Raw genomic sequence first — 22232 nt, 5'->3', positions numbered from 1 at the left:
TTTCTTCTCCTTCTCCTTCTCCTTCTCCTTCTCCTTCTCCTTCTCCTTCTCCATGGAATACTGAGCCAAGGGCCAGTTGGGAAAGAGAACACATTACTCTGAAGTGAATTTAATATATATATCTTAAAAGTTAAAGGTTAAAGCAAGAATTGTCCACAGTTTCAGGTATCCATTGGGGATCTTAGAATGTATCCCCTTCAGATTAGATTAGAAGGGACTATTGCGTAGCACTGTATAATAATGTAAAATGTTCCTTCTCATTACTGTATTTATTGTTGGGAATGTCTAACTGTGTTTTTAATTTTTCAGTTAAGATTTATCACATATAAATATACACAAGAAAATCACTTTATATATGGGATCTCTTCATGGTCTCTTATATCCTTGGTCTCAGCCATCCATAGTTGGTTTTGGAATATATCCCCCTTGGATATGAGGGGCCCTACTATACTTGTTTTGAAAATAATAGTAGAACCATATTTCTAATTTCAAAGTTATCCTTTGGCAGAAATTTGAGGTAGACAGTGTTTTTCAATGAGCAATAATTGTGCCTCAGATAAACCTCATTGGCTACGATACTGCCACTCCACAAAGCTTAGAGAGTGTGTTTTGACAGATTGTATTTCCTTTCTTAGTTTACTCCTACTCTTTCCTTAAGGCACCTACAGACTTCATTCTGGCCTTGACTGCCCTCAGCTAGCTGGTGTAATTCCAGGTAGGTGGCAGAGTGCTGGATCTGGAATCTAAAAGACCTCAGTTCAAAACCGATCTCATCCACTAGCTAGCTGGGTGGATCCTGGGTAGTCATTTAGTCTCTCTTTGCCTCAGTTTCCCCAACAGAAAAATGGTACTAATAATAGTTCTTACCTTCCAGGATTATTATGAGGATTATTGACATAATATTTATAAAGTTCTTAGCACAATGCCTGGTGTGTAGTAGGTGCTAAATAAATGCTTATTCTACTTTATTCATCTCTTTTCTGGGAAGCATTGTTTAAAGTTTTTTAACTGAATTCTTCTAAGCTCCACATTGGGGCTAATTAACTCCCACCTGTGGAATCAGCCTTTCTCCAAATTCTGGGGTCCATCCTGATACTACTCAGAGAAGCCTTAGGCTAGCAGCTCAGTGGTTCATCATCTGCCTTTCTGTTGGTCTCACTCCGCTCTTGCATCTAGATTCTAATAATTGGAATCTTGTCTTGTTCCCTTGAAACTCTGACCCTGCCTTGTATCCCAGGTTCAGGAATTGAGCCCCTGCCTTTTGTGCATATGATCCATTTTCTTCCTTCCTTTCCTTCCTTCACAGGACACACCCTTTCAGTCCTTCCAAGGACTGGATCCTAGCTTCAATCCAGATTCTTTGGACTAGTCCCCATGCCTGCTGTCAGATCTCTTTGATACCAACTGTTCACCTTTCTGGACTATTGCCTATTGTTTGCAGGTTGACACTTACCCTGATCACTTGCCCTGCAGGTTCTAGCAATGCCAGTATTAGATTTGGACCTTTTGGTCTATTCTCTTTCCTTGAAACAAAACAAAACAAAAACAAATTTGCCTCATTCCCTAGCCAGCTGTCAGGATGGAAAATTAATTTATAATAAAATATTAATAATTACTCCTTCCAGGGATATTATTATTTGAAGGGGGAAGGGTCAATATCTAAATCTAAAAGTTCTAGTGACAGAACTCTAGCAATTAGCAGTTGTCTAGTGGGAGAATATTTTTGTGCCATTCAGATTTTCTGGCGATTCACAAATAATAGTATATAGGTAATAATCTACCTCATCTAGGTTTAAGGTGAAATTTGGCAAATTCAGTCATCTGAGATCCACATGTGTTTAGAAATTTTGTTTCCATTGTAATTATTTGAGTTTCTTAGTCCTACCTCCTGCTTCCTTACCTGTGTGAATTTATCATTAGATTATCCCCTTCCCCTACTAAGATTTTCCATATTTTAATTTTGTCTTCTGTCCAAAAACCTAGTAGGTTTTTCATAATATAAACAGTCTGTTCCAGATGGTTTTATAGATGAAAAAACTGACATTCTGAGGGTTTAAAAATGAGATACTTAAAGATATACAGGAAATTAGAGTGCTTTGCACATGTGGGAAAAGAATATTATTGAATAAGGAAATTTTCTTCTTGATATGTTTCATTGTGGGCATCCTCGAAGATAGTCAGATCATAGTTTTAGAAGTTGGAAGGATTTTAAGAGACATGTAGTTCAACCTATACAGATGAGAAAACTGACCAAGCAAAGCTAAATGTATTATCCCAGGTCATAAGTGCCAGATCTGGAAATGGAACTTGCCTCTTTTGTTTCCAAATCCAGCAATCTTTCCACTAAACTGTGACCCCTATAGGGTCCTATCTGAAGGATAAAAACTCACAATTACATATCACTTTCATGCTTATAATATAGAATTTCACCCTAGTGAAATAAGGAATGTAGACATTATCATCCCCATTTTACAGATGAGGATGATAAAAGTTCAGAGGTTATGTGGCTTGCTGAGGTCGCATAGTAAATACTGGAAGTAGGACTTGAACCTAGGTGTTTTTTTTCCTGATCAAGTAAAGTTTCTAGTTCGTTATGCCAATAATAGATTAGTATGAATAAATGAAAAGCCAGGCATAGTCAATAGAGCACTGAGCTTAGAAGAATCATTGTACTGAATTCAAATGCAGCCTGAGGCACTTCCTATTTGATACTAGGTAAGTCATTTGACTCAGTTGGCCTCAGTTTCTTTATCTGTAAAATAAACTGGAGAAGGAAATGGCAAACCACTTCAGTATGTTTGCCAAGAAAGATGAAGTAATACACAACTGAAATAACTGAACAACTTCCTGATTCCAAGTTTGGTCTTCTATTAGCAAAACTGTGTTGCTTCTCAAAACCAGGCTGAATAGAAATCTATTAAGTCATCACTCCCTTAAAAACACCAACCAGCTAATAAATGTCGAAGGCCAGATTTGAACTCAGAAAGATGAGTCTTCTGACTCTAGGTCAAACACTCTATTCACTGTGCTACTTAGTTGCCCCTGGAGTTAGCAACATCTAGGTTCAACTGCAGCCTTTGACACCTATTAGGTAGCAAGTATGGGGAGGTCTTTTAATTTCTCCATGTCCTCATTAAACTCTCTGAATACGAGTCACCCAAACAACTCTTGAAGAGAATAAGTTATTGACAGTATAACATATAAGTCAGTGACAGGTTGATTATTTAGATCGCCCAGGAGTTTCCACAACAGGGAATTCCTCACACTGATAAAATTAGAAGTCTGGTGTATAAAAAGACTAGCATTAGAATGTTTTCACTTTATTGGCCCTGCTTTATCTAAAATCAGACTCTTCTCAACAAGAATAAACTGCCTATGGGGGAGATTGGTCATTTTCCTAGGAAACCAAAACTTTTTGTCCTTTTTCCATCCTTTATTTGAGTTATCTTAACATTGATTATATTGTTCCCAAAAGAAAATCCTTTGAATTTCATGTTTGAAATCTAAACAAATATATTTGATAAAACTTGAAATTAAAAAAAAAATCTCTCTTGTTAAAAAATCCATTCAGAAAGATAGCAAAGATCTTCCAGAAGTAGCCCGATTGGCACATATTTCTTCTTTAAATAACCCTTTCAGAGGTGATGAGTGTTTCACAGTTTCTTTGGTGCCACCAGAAGGGATATGTAATATAAACCAAGTAAGAAGTAGCCATCTCTAGTGAGCCCAAGCTCTGAGGCTCCCATTACTCCAGGAATAATGCCAGTTTCCTAGCTCAAGTTAAGATCTAACATCTGCCAGGCACCATGCCATCTGTAGAATGGTGTTGCTAGATTGCTGTTGGTGAGAATTAAATCTCAAAGATGGTTAAAGTTAAAGCTGTGCCAGGGCTCCCATCTCTCTTTCTTGTTTTAGAGGGGAAGGGGAGGGAGGAGAATCCTTTGTCTGGTTGTTTCAAATTGAAGGGGAAGAAGATGAGTCTGAAAATTAGTTTTGCCTTTTTTCTGTACTTGATTCAGACTGTGCCAGATCTAATCACAGAATGATACATCCATAATTGGACACTTCAACTAGGAAAGGACAAGGGCAGAGCAGTAACTGGCAATCTTTGCACCTTGAACAGCATAAACCATATTTGGAGAAAGCTATATATAATAGGAAGCAGGTTAAGCTTTTAGTTGGGGGAACAGTATGAGTAGAGAGAAGGCTAGAGCAGGCGGAGTGCCCAGGCAAGGGCAGGAGCTGATCAGGAAAGAATTTACTTGGGAAGCAGTCCACTTGATAGTTTCCTCTCTTAGCTAATTTTTCTTGCTAAACAGGTGTCAAGCTTTGTTCTTTCTAGGCTTCTGAAGGACTGCAAATCTTTCAGTGCCTTTTAAATTCATCACCCTAGGGAAAAGCTCTGATTACCCTCCCTTAGTTGTGTTTCTGGCAAAGGGTAAAGATTTAGGGTGTTAATGCATTGGAATGAATCACTTATTATGCAATATATGAACTTATTGATAGGATTCTCTTTAAACATCTTCTCCATCAGAAAACAAATGAGAGAAACTAGGTGATCAGAATATTCATTCTCCTCAATGCTTCCAGCCCTTTGCTCACAAATTGGCCTTTCAAAAAAAGAAAAGAAAAGAAAACGAAAGAGGCATGAACCTGAGCTCAGGAGGTTAACATCCCATTTAAAAGCAACAGAGGCTTTACAATTTAAAAATTCCATCTGAAAGCTCAAGTGACAATGTTGGCGGATTAAAAACTAATGTTTGTCTGTCTTTTCTCCTGGCAAAGGAAGGCTTAGAATGCTCAAGCTGTAATTTCTGGAAAGTCAATTTCCTTTTTGGCCTCAGTTTCTTCATCTGTATGATGAGCATCAGGCAAGATGATCTCCTGGGTTGTTCCAGATTGAACAGTCTATGATTCAATTATTCATAAACAAACAACCAATTTTAAAAACCTAAAATAGTCTCTGTGAGTCAGGAAACTGACACAGTAGAAAGAATGAATTTCTGCCTTTGGAATCAGAGGATTTCAGTTTGAATCCTAGTTCTGGTCAGGTCACTTAACCTCAGTTTTCTTATCTATAAAATGAAGAGGTTGGACTAGATTTTTTTCCATGTTTTTTTTTTCAATCTCTTAGTCTATGATATAATTTACTGGCAGTGAAGTAGAAATCTTCCAGAATCAATTTAAAGGGAGGAAAATGGAATATTTAGATCACAAATTGAAACTCTTTATAACTTGGTATCTCCTTAAAGATGAGACATATTTTCCCGCTTTTTCCTTTTCTACTTCTGAGTTGCTGAGTAGCACTAGGGAAAGTAATAACAGTGCTGAATGGGTTTCCTATAACTTCATGCTATTTGTTTTCTCCTGGGTACTCATGCTGCAAGTCAATTTTGGGGGGCAATATTGTACCTGGCAGCCTCAACTGATAGGGGCAGGGATAGGAAGGCAGAGCCCCTAGAATCCTATTTTCAAGTTGAAGGATTTCTACAGGAAGCATATTGATTAAGAAAGCCACAAATTAACATCTACTTATTATGGTACTTTTATTTGTTTTGTTAACATTTCTCAACTACCTTTTAATCTAGTTTGACAGTGGGCTAGCTCTTTGACACCTCTATTTTAAGAAGACCAGAATGATGAGGGGAGGGAGGAGAGGGATAGTAATGAGATTCAATAGTGGGAATCATCTAGTAGCTTCTGATCCAACCTCAGCCAATCCAAAACAATCTTGTCCAGCAAACAAGACTTAGGAGGAGTGGTCAAACAGGTAGAGAACCATAAAACCTAGCAAAATAGAAGGGAACAAATATTTATTAAGTGCCTACTCTGTAGCACTTTATAAATATCTTGTTTGATCCTCAAAACTAACTCAAACTAGGATCACGCAGCTGGTAAAATGTCTGAGGCTATAGTTGAACTCAGGTCTTTCTTACTTGAACTCAGCACTGTATCTATTATACCACCCCATCAGAGAAGTCCTCATTTGATAAAAAGATGGAGTGTATATAAAACTATGTCTTATTTATGTCTATATATTAGTTATGTTTCTGGAGGTGTACATACACGAAGTTATTCTTCAAATAATATTTCTGTTGCTGGTGCATATGATGTTCTCTTGGTTTTGCTCATTTTACTTTTCATAATTTCATGTAGATCTTTCCATATTTCTTCCAAAACTAGCCTGTTTATCATTTCTTATAACACAGTAGTACTCCATCACAATCATATGCTACAACTTGGTTAACCATTTCCCAATTGATTGGCATCCCTTCAAATTTTAGTTCTTTGTCACCACAAAGAGAGCTGTCATAAATGTTTTAGAATATATAGTTTCTTCTCCATTTTCCTTGATCACCTTAGGAAATAATCTAAAATTGATATTGTTGGGTCAAAATGTCTAGACAAGTGATGGGCAAACTATGGTTGGTGGGCCAGATGCAGCCCCCTGAAATGTTCTATCCAGCTGCCTGACATTATTCCTAATATGACGAATATAATGAGTAGGATACAATACAATGAAACTTTGAAGGAGTTGCCTTAGAAACAAACTGACAGATGAGCATTTCCTTTCCTTTTGCCCCCTCTTTAAAAAGTTTGCCCATCACTGGTCTACACAGTTTTATAACTCTTTGAATATAACTCTAGCTCACTCTACAAAATGGTTGGATCAGCTAATAGTTACTTTTTTTTGTAGCTGTTCATCTTGCCTTGCATGCTATTTTTCTAGCTCTTTTATTGCTTTTTCTTTCCATTCTGCTTCCTGCTTTTGAGAATTTGCATCAAAGCCTTCTAGACATTCCATTCATTATTCCATCCATTTATGGCTACTCTCTGGTTCGGACTGAAATCAATTCACTCATGGAATAGTTGAATAACTATCAGTTGGAGCATTAAGTTTCTGGTAGTATTTTCCATTCATCACTCCATCAATAACATTTGGCCCCCAAAGGGCTCCCCTCAAATGGAGGCAAAAATACTGCTGGTGTCCAGGATGCTAAAGTCCCCCTCACTCTCTATGTCTGAGATCTCATTCTCGTGCTGCACCAGGAAGGCCATGGATGGATCTTCCTCATTGCTGCCACCATTTGCCATATGGTTAAACACTTAGGGTAGGTAGGTCCAAGGTGGTCTACCTCTTCCATGGCAATCAGAGCTGGACCAGCCTGGTAGGCAGAGGGCAAAACCAAGGAAGGGAAGGCAGTCAGGGATAGTGGTCAGCAGCCACTGTGGTAGTGGTAGTGGTGGGGGTGAGACATTCTATTTATTAGCAAAGCTAGAAGATGCCAAAATGTTGGGACTATAGACTCTCAAGAACCAAAGACCCTTAAGGGTGACTAACAAAACTATCTTGTAGGCAATAAAGAGAAGCATCAAAAATTACAAAATCTGGAGGTGCAGGTGTTACCAATTCTGATTGGCTAGAGCTAAATTGAGGAACTGAGTGTTAGGAATAGGGAATGAAGGGGATTTAAATAATGAGCTACCAGACATGATAATACTAGACAGCATATGCTCTTTCTTATTGGCGGGGCATTTACTGATTAATTATGATTTATGAAGTTTACACAAAACAGATATTGAATTCATACAAGAATGGGGAGCTTTAACTCACACAGAATAGGGAACTTAGTCTCCTGGCTTAGCATTGCAGGAATAGGGAATTTAAAGATTACAAATCTTACTCTAAAAGCTGGTTTAATTAAACCTTATCAAGAATGTTACAGTACAGCAAGGCACAGAACACAAAATAGAGTCTGATTCTTTCACATATGAACAATACTCTGGTGACAAAACAACCGAATTGAACAAAGGCAGAACACCAAAGCATTTAAGGGGGATTATACTTTATTCATTGAAAGATATCTTCTAGTATTTGAACATGAACAATATTAGCAATGATAATGTTTGAGGTATGCTTAATTACTTTTGCAATATATAGTTAAATTTCAGTTGTTCAGGCCCTGATTAGGAAATTTATAAATTATTCAGACCTTTGATTTTTCTTTGTTCTTCTCTGGTTCCCTCTATTTTTTGACCATGCCACTCTCCTTAACATCTCTAGATATGGTGTGAGACTTCGAATCCAAAGCTCTCCATTAAGGGAGTTTCAGTCCTTCCTGTCATCTTATGTCTATTTGGCTGGTTCTTTCCCACTTGACTACCTTCCCACTAATTTTTTGAGGAAGGTCGATAATTTGAAATTCTATCTTTTAGCATCAAGTACCTCCCATTAAAAAAAGAAAGCCCTCTGTTTTAGTTGTCCTGGGGAGAAGAAACAAAAGGAGACATTACTTTATCTCCTAACTCTCTTGATATGTTCATTTAGAAGTACAGGATCTTTGCTAATACTAAACCTGGTAGCATGGATAGAGTGCTAGTCTTGGAGTCAAGAAGCCTTGGGTTCAAATCACATCTCATTCTTACTGGCTATGGCCACCATAAATCAACCTCTCTGAATCTTAGTTTCTTCATCTATAAAATGAGCATAATAATAACTATAGCAAGCTATCTCACCAATGGTAACCTGAAAGGCGGTAAGCATCCCTCACTGAATAGAGAGCGGCCTTTGTGGTCAGGAAGATGTGTATTCAAGTCTAGCCTCTAACCCATCCTCTCTGTGTGACCTTGAGCAAGTCACTTAAATTTTCAGTATACTAAGTAACCCTCTAAAACAACTAGTTGTAAAGTCTGAGCTGACCTGAATTCATAGATGGGACTTTCTTATTAGCAGTCCTCTGGACCAGTAAAATGGATGGTCTCATTCCTCTCTCCTACAAAATACCATCACCACCAACTCCCCTTGCCCCCAAACCTTAAAAAGCTACCTCATAGGGTTAACGAGACAGTGCAGTGGATGTAACACATGTTGAAAACGCCAAAGTACTTTATAAAGATCAATTGTTTGTTATTAACAATTGTCCAGGCTCAGTATAGAAATTGAGCCCTGGAGTCAAATGGCTGTGGTATAATGGAATGAACCTTTGAAGAGGAGCCATAAGACCTAGATTCTGATCCCAATTCTGTCACTTACTAGCTGTATGCCATTTGGCTAAGACTCTCTGAGCCTTGACTTCCTAATCCATAAAATTCAACTTCATGGAGTTGTCCATTCAGTAATCATTCATTAAGTGCCTCCTGGGTATAAGATGTGGAGTTTGGCATTGAGGATGCTGGGGAGATTTAGGATCACAGAAATAGGTGAATGCAGCGAGATTTGAGAAAGGAGAGAAGGCATTAATAACCTGAGGAATCAGAGAAGGATTTGTGAAGGTGATGACATGCAAATTGGGTCTTGAAGGAAGGTAAAAAAATAAATATGAGATAAATCCTGTGGAATTGTGAGAGCCCCTTCAAACCCGGGACCCTAGAGCATGGATCCATGTTTAAGGCATTTATAAATGAAAAACCTATTAAAAGCCATAGCTCATGAGGCCCCACTAGCATTGTTGTTAGTTTTCATTTTACTAGTCCAACAAAGGATAAATTTCTGCAAAGCAAAAGATTTTTAATCAAACAGCATGACAATTTAAGTGAAAAGAAAAACTTCCCTACCTGCACACATAGGGTACACTTTGCCACAGATGACCATGACAATGTTGAGGGAGGGTAAATATGTAAAGAAAAGATATGTCCAAGAAACTTGAATGAAAGGCTGATATATAACGTATTTATGTTATGAAACACATTTCTATAGAACATGTTTGAATGCAGCACACATGTGGCCAGGGGTCCATGTGTAGCTGGATCAAACATACCTGTGATGCTACATATGTGCTGTTGTTGTCATCATTCTCTGTGTCTCTCCTGGATGTGGTTTCTGCTCTCTGCTGGCTTCGTGGTGGCTAAGTCATTCTCTGCTACAATATGCTAATCTTCAGTCTTTTTAGGATGATCTGCTTTTCTTTGCTACCATCTGTTGGGTGTAACATCTAGTAAGCTCTCCATGGCAAAAAGGGCTGAAGCTCACTTAAGGTATAGTAGAGAAGTATAGTCATACCCAGTCTCACACCCAGTTATGTAGCCCTCTTTCAAAAATCAACAAAATGCACCAGCCTAAGACTACTACTCTTTTGTCTGGTCCTTGTCCTTTTCCTCTTTCATTTCCTCTTATTCCTTCAGTCAAGATTTCATGTAAATTAAGGTCAGAAATCCCTTTTAGTTTAGTTTTTTCTTTTACTCTCTAGAGATATGATCATATTCTTAGGAAATATTTCTAGGACTCCATGTTGGAAAAATGCAAAGGGCTATGTGAAGCTATGGTGGGAATCATAGGGTCTTAGATTTGGAGCTAGAAAGAAGTCATTTAGTTTAACTCTCTAACTAGAAAAGTCTCTACCCATGGCTATGGCTATAGGTTTGAATAGTTTTCCTTCTGTCTTATAATCAATACTATATATTGGTCCTAAGGCAGAAAAGTGATAAGTTGGGCAATGACTAGATGACTTGCGTAGGGTCACATAGCTAGGAAGCATCTGAGATCAGATTTTTTTTTAAACCCTTACTTTCTGTCTTTGAACCAATACTGTGTATTGGTTCCAAGGCAGAAGAGTGGTAAGGGCTAGATGATGGGGTTAAGTGACTTGCCCAGGGTCACAAAGCTAGGAAGTGTCTGAGGCCAGATTTGAACCTAGGACCTCCCAACTCTAGGCCTGACTCTCAATCCACCAAGCTACCCAGCTGCCCCCCTGAGTTCAGATTTTAACCCAGGACCTCCTGTCTCTGGGCCTGGGTCTCTATCCAATGAGCCACCTCGCTGTCTCCTTGAATAGGTTTTAAGTGACTTGCTCAGAGACACACAGCTAGTATCTGAGGACAAATTTAACTCTAGTCCTATGAGCTATGGCTTTGAATCAATTTTAACCAATACATTCCTTAAACATAGGACCTCTTTCTAGGGACCCAGGTCTGAAGAGGTCCTTTACACAAGACTAAGTTTCAGTGCCACCTTCTTCACAATCCATCCCCTCCTTGTCTGCCCAAAAGATCTTCAAGTGTAAATCTGCTCCTGCCTCTCCTTTTATTCAGTAAGCTACAGTGGCCTTCTAGTACCTCTAGATTCAAGGATAAAATTCTCTTGTTTAGACTTTAAAGTCCTTTTCTTGGCCCCTTTTAATCTTTTTAATCTTCTTAATTTTACTGTTCTCCACACACTGTACATTCCAGCTATGCTGGCCCTCATCAAGTCTTGCCTGGACGATACTAAAAGCCTGCTAACCATTCTGTTTTTGCCTTCGTGCAGTCCTCTGTTCCTCATATAACTGTGAAATGAGTTTGATGACATTACAGCCTTTTCAAAAATCTTCAGTAATTCCTTATTGTCTTTAAGATAAAATAGAAATGATTCTCCTTGCTATTCCTCACAGATGACATTCTGTCTGCCAATGCTGCATCTTTGCATTGGCCATCTCATCTGTTTTGTGCCTTACTACAAATCTCAACTTAAGTCCATCTTCCATTAAAGGCTTTTTCTGATCCCTCCATTTGCCTGTCTTCTGAGATTACTTCCCATTAACTTGTGTATATCTAGTATGTGCATTGTTGTTTATATGCTTCCTCTCCGATTAGGATGTAATTTCCATAAAGGCAGGGACTATGTTTTTTTTTTTTTTTTTTTTTTTTTTTTTGTATCTCCAGTACTTAATGCTTGTCGACTGATTGACTTGGGTAACTTTTACTTGGTTGAATACTACACATAAGCCTCTTGAGGGGCAGGGTCTGGGTCTTCATTTACCTTTATGTTTCCAGTGCTTTGGGGCAGCTAGGTGGCGAAGTGGTTAGAGTGAAGATCCTGGAGTCAGGGGAATCTGAATTCAACCTGATCTCAGATACTAGCTGTATGACCCTTGGCAAGTCACACACACCTGTTTGCTTCAGTTTCTCAGCTGTAAAATGAGCTGGAGAAGGATATGGCAACCCATTTGATATCTTTCCCAAAAAAGTGCCAAATGAGGTCACAAAGGACATTCCTGAAACAACTTAACAACAACAAAGTGCATTTTTTTAGCACTCTACTTAACAAAACTTTGTTCAAGTCAGTTGACTTTTCTCTGTGTGTTGCTCATCAGGATTTCCCCCAGACGAGATTCAGGTCTGGCTGTGTGGCTCTGAAGACCCATTTCTCTTCTTACTTTAGTTTCAACCACAAGAGAAGTGACAATGGCCTCACATTCAATTATTAAGCAAGTACTGTTAGCCAAGTCTCTGGTCAAGGTATGACATTTGATTAACAGACTATAACTGGCTCATCTATGTTAGAGCATGATGTTTGGCAAAGATCTTGGACCTATTGTGGCAGGAAGAAGCTGGTCTGGCATCCATTCTGTTCCTTCCTTTTGTATCATGGTGAAATTGTTTTTGGCCTTCATGGAGAGGAAAAGCTGCAGCAGAGCTACAGTACACACGAGGCAATGAGAGGCATTAACTGTTCCATCTGGTGTTTTTTAAATAGGACAAACTATTCTTGGAACTCTGTGAAGTGCCTGCTTCATCTCATAAGAGTATGAAATGACTGGGCTTCTTAGTAAGCCCAATAGGTGGAAGATGTGACATTTAAAGCTAAAAGAGAAAATTGAGACATACGGCATAGCCAAGAGAGTTGTCTAGCAAGTGCTTCTGTTTCTAGAAAACTTTGGCTAATATGAGATGTTTTGAAAATAAGAGACAAAAACTTATTCATGATCCAAAAAACCTCAAAAAACTCGTATTTAGGAATCAGTCACTTCTTTATGTCCCTTTGTTGACCCATTTACAACTGATAAATTACTGCAGGATGGGTTAACAGAGCCAGGGTTAGGGGAAATGAAGATGATATAATAACGCTTCAATTATCATATGACAACTGTCAAGTACCTAGGAGTTTGCCAACATGGCAACTCCCAGTGTGGGAACTCTCTTCATAGATTCAGCTTTCAAGCCATCTATTGTTTTATAGTATCGTTTGGTCATTTCAGTCAAATCTGACTCTTTGAAGGTTACCAATGGACTACAACCCCCTGGGGAATTACGAAGATATTTACTCAGGCATGTGAGACTTTCCAGGCATAATGGGCAAATGAGAACAATTTCTTCCAACAGCCATGAAGGAGGTGCTGTGGAGCACTTAGAACTTGGTGACATCAAAGTCACCAAGGTCATCTGCTGCATCCTGGGCCATCACCAGTCATCCTGACTTTTGTCTTTTCACTGGACTTCAATGACTCTGGAAGGGAAGGTGAGGCTAATGACTTTGCTAACTGTGCCTTACTTAAACCTAACTCCTGCACAAATCAAGACATTACTCCATGATTTCAGTGATCCTCTTTGAAAATGAAGGACAAGCATGTTGTAGAGTGCCACCTAAGGCTCAGACACTTTTAATGACTAGGCTAGAGTCACACAGACATACCAGGAAAAGTTAGCTATTATGGAGATTTCATACTATCAGTTTTATAATATGCCACATTATTAAATTCTATCAGCTATAAGTAAAAAGAAAAAAATTCTCTCTTTCTATCCTCATGACTAAGGTTTTGAGTGAGTGGAATTAGTGATATTTTTGAATGATGAATGTTATAATGAAATGACCAATACTCAAAAACAATAAGTGGTTTGAAAGCAGCATCTCTGAAAAAAGTTCCCACACTGGGAGTTCTCATACTTGCAAAACTCATAGGCATTTGGTGAAGTGGGAGCAAGTAATTTCTAATTTCTTTGTCTTCTCAAGTGTCTGGATTATGTTACCAGGTCTCAAATCAATCATCAGATCAACATCTTCCTGATTAGGCAGGATTCTGTTGTGCTCTCTGGGTAGTAACCACAACAACATAAGCAAAGGGTATAGTGTTATAGGAGTGACCCCAATAGTGATACCACTTGATACTATGACCCAAATAATGGTCTCAACTGATAAATCTGATAAAGAACACTAGAGAATGGCAAGGAAATTTGGAATCAAATTGATGTTTCTTTTATTCTCATAAAATACTACATACTTAATATTCTTGTGGTGACTTCCAGAAAAAAGGGGAATCTAATTTTATAATCAGTAATGGAGTCAGCTCTGCCTCATCCATCTTTATGTTTTTTTGGCGGCATATTCAAGAATACTAGCAAATTTTAATTAAGCTCTTTGTCTATTTGTGCATGTCGAATCAAACTCTTAACTTTGACAGGTGTTACTTGCTCCAGTTGCTTATGTTGCAGAAATATAACCAACATCATCACTGTATATACTGGGCACTTAATAGATTTAGGCTATTGAGGCAGGGACTACTTTATTTTTGTGTCCTAAATGTCTTGCATATAATAGGCACTTAATAAATATTTGTTTAATTAGATTGAAATGCTTTCTGACAGTTATTGTTTTCAACACTTTAAATTTCTGAACACATTTGGTTATCAAGGCTCTGGAAAAAGGAATTTACTACAAGACAATCTATTCCTTTTTTAGAAAGCTCACATTGTTAGGAATATCTTCCTCATATTTCTCTCTGGAGAACAGAATAAGTAGAATCCTTATCCAGATGAGAGTCTGTTAAATGTTTAAAGGCTCTGACAATGTAAAATCAACTGTGATATAGGCCAAGTATTCCCTTCTTGTTTCTGCAGTTGATTTTTTGATCCTAAGTTCAGGAGTTTACATTGATCACTATTAAGTTTCAACTTGCCAGTTTGTTTCATGAATGGTATACTAATAATTCTTAACTTTCTTTCAATAGTGCAATTCAAATCTTTGGAACAAAAGAACAATGTCAGATTTTTCCTTTGCTCTGATTTTTACAACATTTAAAATTATCCTTATGATATTAGCTTAGTAATATTATGTCTACATGTTCATGGAAAATTTCATTAGAAAATAATCTCCCTCTTAAGGGTTTTTATTTATTATCATATTATATTTTCCCTGAGAGTATGGACTTGCATTAATTTTAGTAATAAGCTGAATATTAAAGTGGAACAAAAAGAAAAACTAGGTTTTTCTAACAGGCTTCTTTGTGCCTATATACAAAATACCCATTTTATTATAACTAAAAATATTGTTAAGAGATGAAATTAGTCACAAATAATTGCATGTATTTTTAGGAAAATAATCACTTTCAGTCACCTTATTTTATGTATGTTCTTAGTAAAAGGATGGTACATTGTACTTTTTTTAAATCAGAGGTCTCAGATGTGGATCCTGACTGAACTAATTACTACATGTATAACTGAAAAGGAAGAAGAGGAGGGAGACAAAGAAGAGAAAGGAAAGAAGGAAGAAAAAGTGGTGGATGATTGGAAGGAGAAAAGGAGAAAAAACAGAAGGAAGAAGAGAAAGGGAAGGGTGGAGAGGGAAAGAATGAGGAAGGGATGAGGAAGTTAAAGGTGAGAAGGAGATGAGGAGGGGGATGAAGAAGGAAAGGAACAGAGGAGAGGAGAAAGAGCGAAAGAAGGGGAAAAGAGTAATGTAATTGCATTTGTATAGCATTTTCCCCTTTGACATCCCTAAAAGATTGATAGTGCAAGAATTATAATCTCAATTTTATTACTATAGAAAAAGAGAGGTCAAATTATTTAATTGCTCATGATCTTATAGCTAATATCTCTTGAATCTAAAGCCAGTGTTTGATCCACTATACCTGCGTTGGCAAACCTATCATATGCATGCAGGAGGGAGCTGCTTCCTTCCCCCTCTCCACTGGGCCTGAGGATATTTCTCCCATTACCCACCTTTCTGCCCAGCAGCCCAATGGGAGAGCTTCCTCCCTCCCCTGTCTGGGGAAAGGCAGGGGACTCACATGTGGCATTTTGGGCATTTGGTCTCTAAAAGTTTTGCCATTACTGCGCTATACCATGTGGTACGGCTTAGTCCATGGGGTGCAGTACATGAGTGCTAGGAAAGCCTTGGTTTAGATCCCAACTCTGATGCTGATTAGCTGTCTCACTCTTTGGAAGACATATTAAGTTCTCTTTCCTTCAGTTTCCCTTTTGGTAAAATGAGGTGGTCAGATTAAGGTAGCTTTTAAAGTTTCCTTCATCTCCAAATTTGTGATCTGTGACCTCTCCATTCATCTTCTTTTTTTCTGTAAAATGAAGGGATGATCTAGGTCACAAAGTTCTCTTAAGCTCTAAATATTATGATCCCTTGATTCTAAAACATTATGAACATACATTTGATAAAGCTAAAATTTTTAAATGATGGCATAATGGGAATGAAAGTATAACAAAAACATACACATAAACCTTCCTGTAACTAGCTTTCCAACTGAAAGCTTAATGGTTAAAGATATTTAACTAGCTTTCCAACTGAAAGCTTAATGGCTAAAGATATTTTTTATGAAAACTGATTCATGAAAAATTTTTTCATAGCATTGTTCATGAAAACTCACAGGATGCCTAAAATGAATTAGGACTTTAGCCTAAGTCAGTGATGGGCAAACTACAGCCCACGGGTCAGATGTGTCCCCCTGAAATATTCTATCATGACATTATTCCTAATCTGACGAATACAATGAGTAGGATACAATACAATGAAACTTTGAAAGAGTTGCCTTAGAAACAGACTGACAGATGAGCATTTCCTTTCCTTTGGCCCCCTCTTTAAAAAGTTTGCCCATCACTGGCCTAAACAGTTACAGGGAGCCACATTAAGCTAGAGATGGACTTGGTGTGCAAAGCACATTTGATGTTTCATTTAAAAAATACTCAGAAAAAAATGGAATCAAGGGATGACACTATTCTTTTCCATGGAGAAAGAATTTCTACTGATTCCTTTAAAGACTTCTCTTAGGGAGTCTCTAAGTAAAGCATCGTATGATTTCTCTCCTAAAATTACAAAGAAAATCCATAACTATTTTGTGAAATTATCTTGATGAGGTAGAGACAGTTAATAAAATGATTTGTAGAATTGGAAACTGGATCAGGTTTTTAGGCAACAGGTGAGCAACACTGAACGACTTTATAGCTGGCTTGATATCTTGATTTCTTTACATATGATGTCATAAATTGTGTGGTGTCACAGGTAAGCACTAGAGTAGGATTACCTTGATTATTAATTACTTTCTATGGGAACCTGATATATATATATATATATATATATATATATGGAATGAAGAAGGTGGCTGCTCTCAAATACTTCATTAGAAGGAGCTGCTTTCTTGTTTTGGACCTTCTAACTCTCTCACAGACTATTCCATTTTCCCCTTCTGTAATTCTGCACAGGTGTTCTCCATATCTGAAATGCACATCTTCTCTACTTTTCAGAAATTTAAGCTTCCTGCAAATGACAGCTCAAGTACCACTTCCCTTCATGAGGCTTTTTTCCTTCAGTAGTGGAGAGAGTAACAATTGGGGAAGAGAGCTCAGGAAAAGTCAAATTTAGGAGGTAGCATTTGAGTTGAACTTTGAAAGTAACTAGGGCTTTTAAAGTAGCAGTGGTGATACAGTAAAATCCAGAGATAGACTATAGTCTGTGCAAAAGTATAGAGGTGGGAAATGGCATGATGTTCATAAAAAACAATAGGTAGGAGAGTTTGGATGGTTCTCAGTGTATGAAGGGAAGCAGTATGTAACAAATCTGGAAAGGTAAACTGAATTCATGTTGTAAAAGCCTTTAAATGCTAAAGAGAGAAGTTTGCTTTGTATCTCAAAGGTGAAAAGGACCTTCAAGAGGTCCCTATTGCCTTAATCACCTATAAAACTTATTCGCCTTCATTCAACATATATGATAGGGGGCAGCTGGGTAGCTCAGTGGATTAAGAGCCAGGCCTAGAGACAGGAGGTCCTAGGTTCAAATCCGGCCTCAGACACTTCCCAGCTGTGTGACCCTGGGCAAGTCACTTGACCCCCATTGCCTACCCTTACCACTCTTCCACCTATGAGACAATACATAGAACTTAAGGGTTTAAAAAAATAAAAAAAAACCCATATATGATAAAATGGCATTTTCTGATTGATCATATGTTGGATTTTTTAATGAGGGTAAATGGCTCAGAAACATGCAGACTTAGGGAAAATTAGGTAATGATTTAAAATAGCAATGAATAATCCACAAATTGGATATTACAAGTATGGCTAATTTAGAGTTGACTATGGATAGAAGAGATTTGTGGAGCCTACAGAAATTATGATCAAATTTAATTTGTTGAGAATAAATCTGAAAAGAATTCCAGAAATCATTAAATGTTTAATTATCCTGTCAGTCATTTTTTCTCATAAATCACATCAGTGAAGCAACACTAAAAAAAATCACTCTCTGAATAAAGTTGCTCCATTGTCTTGAACTATGCTACTACTCTGTATGTCAATATTCTGAGTAGGAATCTTTTTTAAAGTTGATGGATGCACTCTAACTCTGTGTTATGTGTCCATATTTAAATTTAGCTTTTGTTTAAATTTTTTTATTTCCTTCCTTCTTTTTCTCTCTGAATCCTCATCCTTCTTGACCTCTCTTCAATTTCTGACACTGTTGCTTGCCATCTTCTCTTGGATGCTGTTCTCTCTCTCTCTCTCTCTCTCTCTCTCTCTCTCTCTCTCTCTCTCTCTCTCTCTGTCTTTCTGTCTCTCTCTGTGACTCTGTCTCTGTCTCTCTCTGTTTCTCTCTTTCTCAAACCATTACATTCTGCTTAGTATTAATATTATGTATTGGTCCCAAAGCAAAAGAGCAGTAAAGGCTAGACCAGTGATGGGCAAACTTTTTAAAGAGGGGGCCAAAGGAAAGGAAATGCTCATCTGTCAGTCTGTTTCTAAGGCAACTCTTTCAACGTTTCATTGTATTGTAGCCTACTCATTGTATTCATCAGATTAGGAATAATGTCATGATAGAACATTTCAGGGGGCCGCATCTGGCCCATGGGCCGTAGTTTGTCCATCATTGGGCTAGACAGTTGAGGTTAAGTGACTTGACTAAGGTCACCCAGCTAGGAAGTGTCTGAGTTCAGATTTGAACCCAGGATCTCCAGTCTCCAGGCCTGGCTCTGTATCTGTTAAACTACCTAGATGCCCTCCTTTTTTATTTAAAACATGCTTGCCACCTTTTACAATTCAATTTAATGAACAGTTATTGAAAAACTATTATGTTCTAGTAACAATAACAAACCTTTCTTAAATTCCTCCTATTCACTAGAACATACACTAAAAACTGGGAATCCTGAAAAAGCAAAAAAAAAACCCCTCCAAAACCCAATAGACCTTGGGTTATGACACAAACCAAAATATTTATGCCACAAAGCAGAATATGATAAAGAAGAAATATACAGAGAAATGTACATTGCAAGGGGTAAAGCTTGGAGACTCTCATTGAAAACCATTTAAAGTCACTAGAAAGCCTGTACTAATGTAGTTACAGTTAATGTGCAAAGGAGGTGACTGACACCATAGATATTCCGAATGTAGAATTGACCAAATTGGCAACTAATTAGATATGGCTGATGAAGAAAGAAGAAACGTCAAGTGTGATTCCAAGGTTTTGAGCCAGCATGTCTGGAAGGATGGTGATGACATTAATCAAAATAGAGACATTTCAAAGAGAGCCAAATTTGGAGATATGTTGATGAGTGCAATTTTGGATTTCTTGAGTTTGAGGCATCGATAGAATACCTAGAGGGGGTATCTTCAGGAGGCAGTTATAAATGAGTGATATATATATATATATATATATATGTGTGTGTGTGTGTGTGTGTGTGTGTGTGTGTGTGTGTGTGTGTGTGTGTGTATATATATATATATATATATTTGGGGATTATCTGCATTGAGATAATAATTGATACCTTGGAAGTAGATGAGATAGATAAGATAAATGGTATTGAAAGAAGAAAGGAGACATAAAGGCAGGATTTGGGGGATAATCACACTGAATTATTTGGAGATAGATGAGTAACCATAGGAGGCAAGCAAAGTGGTAGAAGCAGAATGAGAGTGCAGCATTTCAAATACTAATGGAACATACTACTTGGTGCTGGCATAGTTCTCTTTATGCAGAAGGCATTTAATTGATGTTTATTGGATTGCTTTGAGAATTGAATATAAAGAATGATGTCAACAATCAACAATGACAAATGTAGCCAAGAACTGAAGAAGAGTGAGTACTGAATTAGTCTTGGCAATAAAGACATTGTTAGCCACCTTGGAGAGAGCAAATTCATTAGGACGTAAGATGAAGCCAGATTGAAAATTGTTGAGGAGATAGTGAGTAGTGAAGAAGTGGAAGTTGTAAGCAACTTTGTAGAAGCTTGGCATAGAAGGGAGGAGAGAAAAAGGGCATTTTCTTGGTGCAATAGCATTTGGGGAAGTGACAAGGCCAAAGGAAACATTTTTTGTCTGACTATGTGACTCTCATTCTGCATGATTTACAGTGGTGCCTCACCTCCAGCATCAAATACAAACTACTTTATTTGTCATTTAACATCATTCACAACTTGACCCCAGCCTACTTTTCCAGCTGTATCAACATTTTTTCTATTCATGTACTATATAGACCCATAAATTGTTGTTTCCCTCTTTCTGGGTTTTTGTTCTCATGCCTGAAATGCACTCCCACTTGATACCTCTTAGATTCTACCTTAGAATCTTCAAGCTCTGCCTTAACTTAACCTCTCAAGATCTGTTTCCCTAATTATAAAATTAAAAGCTTGTGCAAATAGTCTCTGAGGTCTCTTCCTGTTCTAAATTGATGATTCTTCAATGTGTGCTTTTACTGATCTCCCCCCCCCCACACACACTATTGATTCTGTCACCTTGTATCCACTTTGTTTCTTTTTAATTATACCTTCAACCTAGAGTCCATGTCTGCTGCATTCACACAGGAATTTCCTCTTAGGTGGAGAGAAGACTCGACGTACCATGTCCCTCAGGCTCAACAAGCAGTGGGGAAGGGAGAGATTTTCTTTTCTGCCTTCTGGCTTCCCAAGCGGTCTCCTGTGGTTCTAGGCTCTCTTCAGGAAGAAGTTCCAGGAGGGAGAAAAAGGCTTTGAGAAGCAGCTGCATTTGCAGAGTTGTGGTGACTATATGTCTCTGATTTTCAAATGGTCACATTAGAGACATCAGATAATTTTCTCTTGGTTGAGATGGAAGACTCTCTAGTTAAACTGAAAATCTCACTCCCAGCCACAATAAATCCTTATTTATTTGAAGAGTGGGGAGAGCTCATTCATTTTATGTATTGTCTAGTATATTATAATCTGTAAAATTTCTCTGTTTGTCATTTGACTTGGTTTACTCACTATTTGTGATGACCTTTGAATAAGTAATATTTATTGGGAAGGGAGTCAAGTCTTTGGAGATAGCTGAGAGAACTCCTTCCCCATTAAGGCATGGTGACCAGAAAAATGGTTCAGATCTAAAATTTATTTTACCTGCACTACTTGGGGTAAAGAAAATAAATATAATTCTAATCTGATATTTCATCTCTGAAGAGAACAGAAGCTGGAAGCCCAAATCTCCTGCTCTCCTCCAGTCAGGCATCAAATTGGTCTTTTTCCCCAGAGAGCAATAGGTCAGATTTCCTTCTAATGAGCTACATTTGGATAAAAGCATATGGATATACACATCATTGTTCTTGTGCTTTTGCCCTTCTTTTTGTTCTAGTTGTACTTTCTGTTTCTTGTCTTGTTCTTGTTATATTAGTAGTGATATCTAATGATATTTATATCTTGCTTTATAAGTTGCCAAGTGTTTTATATACACTATCTCATTTGAGGCTCATGGTTTCATTTCGGGTGTGTTTTATCATCCTCATGTACTATATGGAAAACTTAGGCTTGGAGAATTTGTTACTTGTCCACTATCTAGAAGCTGAATTTGAATCTACAATTTGTGCTATTATTATAAAATTCCATTTCAGATGGGACCATTATGATGGTGAAAAGGGATCAAATCTGAAAAGGGATTGAAATCTGAAAAGGGACTAAAACCAGACGTAGTCACTATGATTTAAATCTCACAGTCCTCCTCTCACTAATATCCCACCACCCTCTCAGCTGTAATTCTACAGCCACTTATTACCTTAAGCTTCTTCCAATGTACCCAGTAGCTCCAGCCAGTCTGCTCTTCTCCCTCCTGCCCTCTCTGAGCCAATGTCCATGCTTGTCTCTATCTTTGTTTTACTTGAAATGGACCCCAACCTCCTAGTTCCATCTTGCCTAACCTTCAAGGGATAGCTCACTGATCTTTCTGCATCTTGACTTCCTGAACTTTCTGATCAATATCTTTCGACATGTAGCAATGTTTTGTCTAGTATTTTATTGTCTCCTGTTTTATTCTTTCATTCTTTTATG

At 37.8% G+C, this 22232-nt stretch overlaps 1 pseudogene; it reads right to left on the bottom strand.

Annotated features, from left to right (window-relative positions):
* Positions 1-465: 465 nt before the first annotated feature.
* LOC123243542 lies at positions 466-596 on the bottom strand (annotated as a pseudogene).
* Positions 597-22232: the final 21636 nt, after the last annotated feature.

The sequence above is a fragment of the Gracilinanus agilis genome, chromosome 3, assembly GCF_016433145.1.
Source record: "Gracilinanus agilis isolate LMUSP501 chromosome 3, AgileGrace, whole genome shotgun sequence".
Classification (NCBI taxonomy): domain Eukaryota; kingdom Metazoa; phylum Chordata; class Mammalia; order Didelphimorphia; family Didelphidae; genus Gracilinanus; species Gracilinanus agilis.
This window is presented reverse-complemented; position numbering and strand designations above follow the sequence as displayed.